This window comes from Myotis brandtii, unplaced genomic scaffold (assembly GCF_000412655.1).
Source record: "Myotis brandtii unplaced genomic scaffold, ASM41265v1 scaffold331, whole genome shotgun sequence".
NCBI lineage: Eukaryota > Metazoa > Chordata > Mammalia > Chiroptera > Vespertilionidae > Myotis > Myotis brandtii.
Genome location: NW_005362753.1, coordinates 206,677 through 214,787, shown reverse-complemented (window position 1 = coordinate 214,787; position 8,111 = coordinate 206,677). Strand labels below are relative to the sequence as shown.

The 8,111-nt window shown below is 49.3% G+C and overlaps 1 protein-coding gene across 1 annotated transcript in view; it reads right to left on the bottom strand.

Moving 5' to 3' along the window:
- Positions 1–7,982: 7,982 nt before the first annotated feature.
- TCL1A (T-cell leukemia/lymphoma 1A) overlaps positions 7,983–8,111 on the bottom strand; it is a 1,528-nt gene continuing 1,399 nt past the window's right edge. The window contains exon 4 of the mRNA XM_014543652.1: positions 7,983–8,054. The gene's annotated coding sequence lies outside the window, so the exon portion shown is untranslated. The remainder of the gene's footprint in view (positions 8,055–8,111) is intronic.

The following is an 8,111-nucleotide window of genomic DNA, read 5'->3' as shown; positions in this document are numbered from 1 at the left end:
ATTTCTACCTTAGAAATTTAAAAATGCTTCAATTAAGCATTGTCCCATGTTTTACACCGAGCTAATTTACCACACCTCGGCTGGCTCCGTAGCTTACTTTTGTTTTTTGGCCTTCGTACCCATGTTTTACACCGAGCTAATTTACCACACCTCGGCCCCGTAGCTTACTTTTGTTTTTTGGCCTTCTTATCTTACTCTCTGCGCGCGCCTTGGAGCAACCTTTCACCTGACCACTTTTTAAATTCCCCCCGAACTCAGGCCTGTTCGGACGCCACTTGTGCCGCGCCAGCACAGCCAAGGGTGATCCCGAGTGGGGGTGATGAAAGGATTAGGGGCGTGATCACGTTGTTTACAGCATTCTCATGAGTTCCAACCCCACTCAACTACATGCACCTGAACTCTAGCACAAGGCACGTGGGGTCACGTGTTCGGACCACAGGTTCCAGCTTACAGCTATAGCTGTTGGCTATAATTGTGCTGGGAAGGCTTTGCCCTCCAGCTGGGACTTGCACGTGGCCACAATAGGTCTGTGCCCTCTAATTAGTCCGAGGCTTGAACCTGCCCAAACACTGTAGCTGCGCCCCATAATTTAGGCCAGTGGTCGGCAAACCGTGGCTCGAGAGCCACATGCGGCTCTTTGGCCCCTTCAGTGTGGCTCTTTCACAAAATACCAGCTCTTCCACAAAATACCGACTTCTGCGCATGGGCCACGAAGTTTCAATTGCACTGTACATGCGTGCCTGCACGTGGTATTTTGTGGAAGAGCCACACTGAAGGGGCCAAAGAGCCACGGTTTGCCGACCTCGGATTTAGGCCATTACAAACAATTCAAACAATATAATACATTTCCTAGCAACCTTCAAATAGGTTATCCAGAATATTTTTGTTGGAAAACACTAAAAGTATTTCCCATTCCTACACTAAATTAGGCGTGCAAAAAATCCTGGACACAGTATTTTAGTAAGTTTTCTCAAAGCGTAAGAAAAGTGTTCAGTGGGAAAGGAATAGATTCTCCAAACAACTTAGCCATGGGTGGGGTAGGACAACTGGAGAGCATCGCTTTCCTGATTTAAAGTGATTACAGTAGCCCCCCTTATCCATGAGATGTTTCAAGACCCCCCCAGTGGATGCCTGAAACTGTGGATAATACCACACCCCATATCTACTATGATTTTCCTACACATGATGCCTTTTCTTCCTCCCATCCCGCTGGCCTGTCCGCAATGGGCTCTTCCTGTATTCCTATATCTGCCCCGGCTTACCCCATCAGGGTGAGAAGGAAAATAGGGGGGCAACTTTGGGTGCTTACAGCCTAGTTCAATATCTAGTTAAATAGTAATCTTACTTCCCCATTCTGACTGACTTGGGGGGAGCTGCAAAGCCCACCCCGAGGGCCCGCCACAAGAAGATACGTATATCAAAACCTCCCCACCATGGCAGTTCAGGCTTTGGGTCAAAATCCCCTGGACTAGCAGCGCTGCACCATAAAGGACCTTTCCTGACTCCTCTGGTGCCGGCTGTCGTTCTCTGGGGCCATTTGCCACAACAAGGGCACATCCCTCTGTGCTGAAATGTGCACCATGGGGCTCCTGTCTGCCGCACCAGGCACAGGAACAAAGACCGAGTTGGACAAATGGATACTGGAAGCCCGACACAGGACAGATTCTGGCAACATCTGGGCCACACCACTCTGGGCAAGTAACCATGTCTCTGAGCCTGTGTCTTCACAAGGGCAGTCACTTCTTCGGAGGGCTAAGAGGGGAGTAATCTGTTAACCACATATCGCACTAAATCATACACTGTCCATACTTTTTAGTCCAACTCCCTTCTTTGACTGAGGAGGTGACTACAGTGCAGAAGGGGCTGGTAGCAAGTTCAAAGGCTGTTGGGACGAAAACCCAACCTTGTGACTCTACAGCAGGGGTCCTCAAACTACGGCCCGCGGGCCACATGCAAATACAAATATTGTATTTGTTCCCGTTTTGTTTTTTTTACTTCAAAATAAGATATGTGCAGTGTGCATAGGAATTTGTTCATAGTTTTTTTTTTTAAACTATAGTCCGGCCCTCCAACGGTCTGAGGGACAGTGAACTGGCCCCCTGTTTAAAAAGTTTGAGGACCCCTGGTCTACAGCATCCCATACCTTTGGACTCTCATCGCCAACCGGTGGGCAAATGACCTCCAGCCTCTCATACTGAAGCAACTTCGTACATTTAAAAATACTAAGGGGGCGGGGGCGGGCTGGAGGGGGCCATGGGGGAGAAAAGGGGACACGTGTAATACTTTCAGCAATAAAGAATTATTTAAAAAATAATAAAAAATAAAAGTAAAAAAATTATTTAAAAAATACTAAAAACTGGGATCAATGAAATTTAGGATGTGGTATTTACTCTTCTCTGTCTTGAAGGAAAGGATTATCCAGAAATAGGAGAACAGAGAGGCATCATACACACATTTTATTCTGTTCTTTATGTACAAAGACTTTTAAGTAGCTACAGAGCTTTCTTTCACGTTTACCTTTTCCTTCTGTGGCACTAGCACCGGCATAGCCTCATTCTTAGGAGCCTGGAGCTGACAGGGATGGGGTGCTTGTCACCCTGTGAAACAGTCTCCAAGGAAAGTAGAAATGTTGAAAAAAGGCAGTTGTGACTTGGAGCAAAAACCGACCTAGTTATTTGTGATTATATGTCACGTTTTTTTAAGGCCACCCCTCAGTAAGCCAACGGTGCGTGCGTGTGTGGTTGTTGTTTGAAACAGAGCGAGTCGTATTGTTCCTCAGCTGCAGACCAATAGCCATGCTGCACCTCCTGTTTAAATTGTATTAATTAAAAGAACAGGTCTTGGTGTTTGATTTGTCCCTCAATGTTTTTTTGTGGTTATATTTTTTAAAGTAGTCATCTTTAAAAAGTGTCTTTGACTTCTCTAAGAGTGCTGTTAATGCCTGGCTGGCATGGCTCAGTGGTTGAACATCGACCTATGAACCAGGAGGTCACGGTTCAATTCCCAGTCAGAGCACATGCCCGGGTTGCAGGCTTGATCCCCACTGTGGGCCGTGCAGGAAGCAGCTGATCAATGATCCTCTCTCATCATTGATGTTTCCATCACATTGTCCCTCTCCTTTCCTCTCTGAAATAATAAAAAACGTATATATATAAAAGAATGCAGTTAATGATACTTTCCATGAAATATAGGGAGTATCATAAGGGAGGCATATTGAAGTGTGTTGCATCTACTGCGTGCCGGGCACTTTGCGTCGGTTAGCTGAGTCAATATTCAAAGGTCATTGCGAGACAGGTTTGGATGTACCTACCTTATTACAGGGGAGGAAACGGAGGCTCTGAGACGTGAAACACTGTGGGTCGGAGTGAAAAGTCCACGGGGACTCATCCAAGCGTGTTTGTTCTCCAAGTCTGCCCAGCAATAGCGCGGTGACGGCGCCGGCCACGCTGCCGGCTCTAACCCTGGCCTGCTGCTTGCCAGCTACGCTAACTGTGGGCGAAGTACAGAATCTCTCCAAGCCCCGTGTTCTTACGTGTAAAGGAGACACTATTACAGCGGTTCTCAACCTGTGGGTCGCGACCCCTTTGGCGGTCAAACGACCCTTTCACAGGGGTCGCCTAAGACCATCCTGCATATCAGATATTTACATGACGATTCATAACAGTAGCAACATTACAGTGATGAAGTAGCAACGAAAATAATTTTATGGTTGGGGGTCACCGCAACATGAGGAACTGTATTATAGGGTGGCGGCATGAGGAAGGTTGAGAACCACTGCACTATTATATAATAACTCTTGGAGGGTAGATTCTTAGCAGGGCACCTTCTTAGCCAAGTAGCTTATTCTCAGTCCTGGGCGACTCAGCCCTTCTCCTGGCCTTTGCTCACCCCTGGAGCACCTGCCTCGGGCCTGACTGTGGTAAGAGTTCTTCCGTGGGGTCCATTTATACCAACTCTCCCCGCTTCTTCCTTCCTCTCAACTCCAACACTCTGAGTAGGTGCACTAGGAAGGAGACAGAAAGAGAGAAGACAGAGACCCCACATCTGGTCACAGCAGCTCTGCCTCCTAGGGGAGACATTGAAGTGACATCGAATCCAGAAAAGCTAGCCCCGAGTCAAACAGAACTAGTTGTTTTTCATAATAAAGTAAAAATGTTAGTCTTTCCAGGATTAGTTTTTCCAAGGGGGAGGGGTCAGGGAGGGAGGGGCCCAGAAAGATGAGGTGACTGCTTCCCGGGAAGGGGAGGGATGCTGCTGTGACTTTTCCAAAATGAGTGTCTAATACCCACTTTAAGGCACAGTCCGCATGTTAACCCACAAACCTCCCCGACCCTCAAACTTGACTCCACGCCCCGGAGTCTGTCACCTGCAGCCCGCGGTGAAGAAACCAGAGCGGCGCCCAGTGTGAGGTGGGAGATGTGTATGGAACACGGATGAGATGCATGGAGATCAACCAGGATCCACACTCAGTCAGCAGATGCCGAGCTTTGAGGGGAGGGGGGAGGTGGAGAACTGTGAGACCCCCCTGAAATCCCTGGAGAGGCAGTGAAGGGTGATATGGAGGTGGGTGAGGGGCGGCCCAGCTAAATTATATCCTGTCTAAAAGGATAGAGTGCCCCAGCTGATGTACAGATCACAGGACAGGGGATTTCACGATGAACCAGGGGGGATTATCAAGTTATGACACAGTCTATTCTTCTTCTTCAAGATATGCTACAGCTGTGTCTCTTCCAAGGTGAAGGTTTCCTGTGGGTATTCATGACCCTTGAGGGTTAGAGGATGAATAGAAATGAGACACTCAGTAGAATCCAAACAGAAAGGTGGGGCAGACATGGCTTCTTGTGTCCTTGGTTAGTGGGCTGATGAGACCGGTGTTGAGGGGAGGCACCATCATGTCAGAAAAGCACCAGGTAAGTTCCCTAGATTTCAGCATCCAACGTTGAGTTTATAACAGTGTGATTACTGAGAAACGCGAAGGGCTCTCCCATATAACCGAAACGTTCAGTGTAGTCGTTTCAAGGGCTGTTGGCTTTTCACCTCAAGACCACGACTGGTCATTATAGTGAAGGATTTGTGGGCACAATTCCTTGGAAAATGTTCTCACTTAAATTTGTAACTAGGAGGTTCACTCACCAACCCCAGGAGAATCTACTCACTGACACTGAATTCATTGGACTAGTTCAAGTTAACGCATCTGGTGCAAAAAGATAGGAAAAACATCTTTTAGAATTAGCATATCTCTAAACAAGGTTGTTTTATAAGCAAAATACAATGACATTATCAAAGTAACTTCAAAACACAAGAAGGATCGGGGCAAGGTGGTGTCAATGGCATTGTTTCCAACCCCCTGAAATCACTGCAAAAAACACACAGATCTACTAGGAAATAGCAAAATGATTTGAGAGAAAGTGATGGGTATAGAAGACAGGCAAAGAAGATCTAAGATATGCATAATGGAAGCCAACCCCCCCCCCCAAATACTTAAAAGTAAGATAGTGCAGAAGAATATAAGCAACTACTATAGAAAATTTTCCTGAAAACAAACAAACAGAATGACTTGAATCTGTATATTTAAAGGGGACACAACGTTCCTGGGACACATGACCAGAATAGTCAACTCCAAGGCACAGTCTACTAAAAACTATTAGACCTAACAGAATAGAAATCCTTTGGCATAAGGTAAAATGGCCAGGTAACTTATATGGCATTAGAATGTTACAGGATACTTTGAAGCTGAAACATAGTGGAGTAAATGGAGTAAGAGCTACTCCAGAAAGAAAATGTGAGCCAACCATTTTTTTATCCAGCCTAAGTGGCCCTTTGACTACCCTGCCCAACCAGGTTCCCCGGTTCTGTTTTCCTTTGAAGGATCTTGCACATTCCAAGTTCTTGTTCATCTTTTCCCACAATGAATGTTGCACAAGAGCAGGACCTTTGCTTTGTTTGCTGCTCTGTCTGCAGCACCCAGGGGTCAAAGGTTTCATAAACAAAAGAAATGTCACCAGGACTGTCTTAGTCAGTTCAGGCTGCTGCGACAGAACACAACAGACGGGGTGGCTTAAACAACAGGTACTTATTTCTCACGGTTCTGGAGGCTGGGAAGTTGGAGATCAAGGTGTTGGCAGATTGGGTGTTTGGTGAGGGCCCGCCTCCCGGAGTATAGACAACCACCTTCTCTCTGGGTCCTCATGCGGCCTTTCCTTGGTGCGTTTGTGTGCAAGGGTCTTTCTCTCTCCTCCTCTACTGAGGAGCACCGATACCATCATGGGAATCCCACCCTCACGTCCTCATCTCACCCTAAGCACCTGCCGAAGGCCCCACCTCCAATGCACACACTGGCCATCGGCGCAGCAACATGTGACTATGGGGTGCGGCTCAAACAAAAGCTCTCCTCTTCCTGCGCCTAACACGAGGCACCTGGCTGAGCTCTGAGGTTTCCCCTGCTCCGACGTCCTGATGTTCTGTCCCTGAAAGGGGTCTGTCTAGTAAGAGCCCCAACCAACCAAACTCTTATACTGCCAAGCGCCGTGCAGGCGATGGGGTTAAAACAATAGGTGCACAAACCTGTCATGTGTGGGGCCCAGTGCTGGGTAGGAAGACTGGGACAGACAATATAAAACAGGAGAAGTGGGGTTTTTCTCCTACAAATCTCTTACCACATACTTGACAACCTACAGGTATCATTTCCCCCTCTGGGCTGAAGCTATGGACTGAAGTCAGGCATATGTGGGAGGGGCAGTATTTCACACAGAATGGGCTCCATTTACTGGGAGGACTCCCTTTGTAATTGACTTTTTCTCTTCTTTTAAAGACACAGGAAGACAGGAGAGAGAGAGAGAGACAGAAACATCAATCAGCTGCCCCTGCACGTACCCCACTGGGAGTTGAGCCCACAACCTGGGCATGTGCCCTGACCAGGAATCAAACCTCTTGGTACATGGGACAGATGCTCAACCAACTGAGCCACACCGGCCAGGCAGGAGGCATCCCTTTGTAATACCCAGGGGGCTGCTTACCTGCTCAGAGGCAGGGCAGCTGATCTTGAGAAGGAAGCAGGAGGGACCGAGCACAGGGTGGGCTGGGCTGTGACTACAGGTCATGGGAAGTGGGAAAGCGACTGTGGTTGGTCTTGGGTGGCTGGGGACCGTTTCAAGGCACAGAGACTCCTGCCGGGATTGCGAGCGCCCATGTCAGGACAGCCTGGTGGGAGCCAGCGCAGGAGGAGACGGCTGGCTGGGCGGCAGGGGGAGGGGCGGGGCCGGGCAGAGGGGGTCTTGAACACCAGGACTTTTTGGCCAAGACTCTGAAGTGACTTATTCCAGGGGTTCTCAACTCCAGGAACCCTGGGGTTTTGAACATTTGAATTACGTGGAAAAACTTCCAGCCCCATCTCCAAAGTGAACAGAATACGCTTCACTCGTGAGTGCCGTCCCCTTGCCCATCTCCTATTTGGTGGCTGACGTCCGCCCTTCTCGCCACTGGAACCTCCGGCCGGACAAAAGCTGCTTCCGCACAAAGTCAGATGAGTTGTCTTACATTTAATCGATCAATATTACAAAGTGTTCATGCTACATACAACCTCATTAACATCCAGGGGTGTGGGTGCCTATAAAAGGGGGGACTTCCGACCTCTGTCCTACAGAGGGGCTCGCCGGCCTGGCCTCCGGCGAGGTCAGGGGCTGTGGACGCTTGACCCGCAAGCTTCCGAGTGCTGAGCACGGAGCCCGGCTCCTCCAGGCCTTCCCGTGAGCTGCGCGTGAACCTGCGCGGCAGGTGGGACTTTGCAGGCATGGCCGTGAGCAGGCACACGCCACGAGAGAGCTGACTCAGGGGCGCAGGGCCTGGCCTGGGCTCAGGCGTGTAGGCCCCGCTGCCTGGCAGCCAGAGGCGCACAGAGCTGAGGGAGGAGAATGAGAAGCAGCGCCGGCTGCGCCCTGCGGCGGGGGGGGCAGACAGAACAACAGGGCTGGGAAAAAGGAACACAGAAGCATGGACATCTCCACTGCAGGCCAGCGGGACTGCGGCTCCGGGCACAGGAACAGGAACCGCAGGACCTGCGCCAAAGCAAGGACAAAAGAAGACAGTCAAAGGCAAAGCGACCATCTGGTGGG